The 2,650-nt window shown below is 44.1% G+C and overlaps 1 pseudogene; it reads left to right on the top strand.

Annotated features, from left to right (window-relative positions):
- The first annotated feature begins 1,474 nt into the window (after positions 1 to 1,474).
- LOC147697145 (uncharacterized) lies at positions 1,475 to 2,347 on the top strand (annotated as a pseudogene).
- Positions 2,348 to 2,650: the final 303 nt, after the last annotated feature.

Raw genomic sequence — 2,650 nt, 5'->3', positions numbered from 1 at the left:
GTCGGCTGAAGGGCTGTGTATTTTTTCATCCTGATATGATTATTGGAAATGTTGCCAGCCGACCCGATGTGGCTATATGATTGCTATTGTATCTTCATGTTTCTCAATAAAGGTTTTTTTTTTTTTTTTTAAAAAGCCATGATTTTTAACTTTTTTTGAATGAAACTAAATTGGGACAGGAACTTATAGTGGTAACTGATTCCAATGTTGGGGAGCCAAGAAAGAAAAGAGCGACACCCATACTTGGTTGTACGAATACTCCAGGGGGTATATTAACAGTTGCTCCTTGCTTACTGGATTTGAGATTATGGGTGGGGATGTAAGGCTGTAGCATATTTTGCAGGTAGCCTGGGCCACTTCCATGCAAGAACTTATGGACCAAGCATAAAACCTTAAAAAGAACACGCTTTCCCACCTTCTTAAAAAGAACACCTAGTGATCCACCTATTGGAATCACTAAGAATTTTTCAAATGGGGAGGAGCCTCCTGGACATACCAATTGTTTTGACCCCCCCCCCCCCCAAGTATCTCAACAGTCTTTTTGCCCCCTGCCCACTCCGACAGGGGCAGAAAGGCCACTAGAGCCCAGGGTTCCATGACTGAAAGAAAGAATGGGTTAGGAGCCAGCCCATCCTTACTTAAGGCTGGACCCTTCACCTCTTATGCCCAACCAGACTTTCTGATCTTCCTGGGGTCAGTTTGGGGGTTTTACCACCAATCTGAACTCATTGGGGGAGGAGGGTAGAAAGCCCACTAGACACCAGGGACAGATGTATTTAAAAAAAGAGTATCAGGCACCCCCACCCCTAAACCACATAGAGTCAAACAAGCTTTCTACCCCTCATTCGGCCAGATTGGTAGATTTACCCCAAATCTGTCATCCTTGAGTGTGAGGGGGTGGGGCTGGACACTGGAAAGCATACTACACACCAAGGTTTGATGTTAACGAAAACAACTGGAGTGGGGGCCGAATCGTTCTATCATCTTGTTGTACCTCCAACGCCAAACCTCAAATAAAGTTTCTGCCCCCACCCCATGAGTTAGACTGTGGGTTTACTCCCAATATGCCCTCCGGGGAAAGAAATCGCATTTGACACCAGGCTTTAGTGTTAAAAAAAAAGACTTTGTTGGGGGCTGGCCCTGACCAGAGCATTACTACTACAGCCATCCCATTGACGAGTTAGAGGAGTAAATTTGATATATAGGCTTGGAATGAGAGAGAATCTTCCCAATCTGCCTCATCGGGTGCCAGAAAGACTCTCTGGTGTCCAGGAGTAGAACTCGATGTCAAGATGGGCAGATGCTCCACACCATTTATTTTGGACACTATTCCCTGGTGTTTATTGGGGAAACCTCCAATCTCCCCTCCCCTTAAGATGCCAGCAAGTCTGTGAGATAGTTGCTGAAGGAGAGAATAGCTAGTACAATGTTGTGCCATATGTAGATAATTTAGTAGATTGGACTAGCTTCACAAATGACTCCATGGCCACAAGCAGTGGCATTTGATCCATGCTATATTATGAACGCTAATGACTGCATTCTTCATGGTGAGGGAGATCCAGACTGGGATTATCCCTCTATGTGGGAATGTTTGTGTGTATGGCGGAAATATACTAGACAGCATCATCCCCAGCGTTCTACCACTCCCTTATATCACGTGCCCCTAATATGCAAGGGACTTGGGGCCTTCTATTATGTTCCTTGGCCACAAATGGACAAAGAAAATCTTAGAAAGGTGTTGCCGCTGCTTACAGAGGGAGCAGGAAAATGGATTAGAGCTTTTGAAAAACAAACTGCAGGTATCACCTTAGCAGTAGGAGACATAAAGAGTCTGCTTAGTTCTCTTACAAGAAATGAAACAGACACTGTATTTCATAAGGCTGGAGTGAGAAATGTTACCCTCACTGAGACAAGATTTGACGGATTTTCATTTAATTTGGTTAGAACAGTAGTTTGGGATCAGCTGTGGAAAATGTGCCCATAGAGGCTAGATATTGGGTCCCCAATGGCTCAGTTAATTCAGCCAAATGAGGGTCCCACTCAGTTCCTTAATAGAATGAACGAAATATGGACCCAAGAAGTAGGTCAGGGATGGGAGGTAATAGGAGGAAATGCCATAATATGTTATTACATAGAGAACAAAGGGTTGCCCTCTGATGTACAGGATAGCTTAGATAAAATAGTGGCATTAGAAGACAAGCCCTGGATAGAAATACAAGTGCACATAATCAATTTTTGCAAGAAAAAGCAAGAGAAAGAAAAGAATAAACAGGAGGTGACAAAGAAAGCAGCAGCCAAGTTAGTGCAGCAGAAGTTGGCAAAGAAGGAGCAGTGGAAGGAACTGTAGTGGCAGTTGCTACTCAGATGACTGCAACGTCTGTGGGATTGGTCCAAGGGACAACCCAATAATAGTGCCCACAGCAGCAGGATAATGTAGGGATGCAGGGAAGTAGAAACGAAGGACGAGGAGGAAAAGGAAGAGGTAGGATAGGTCCTCAAAGGTTGGATCAGGTATGTTATTACTGTCAGAGGTATGAACATTTTACTTGAGACTGCAAGACTAAAAGATGGGATGAGCAAACTGAAAGAGTAGGAGTTTACAGTCAGACAGGAGACACAGCCAAATCCACAAATAATATATGTGCTTCAG

The sequence above is a fragment of the Lissotriton vulgaris genome, chromosome 8 (genome assembly GCF_964263255.1).
Source record: "Lissotriton vulgaris chromosome 8, aLisVul1.2, whole genome shotgun sequence".
NCBI lineage: Eukaryota > Metazoa > Chordata > Amphibia > Caudata > Salamandridae > Lissotriton > Lissotriton vulgaris.
Note: the sequence above shows the minus strand (reverse complement) of the source record. Positions and strands in the feature narration are given on the sequence as shown.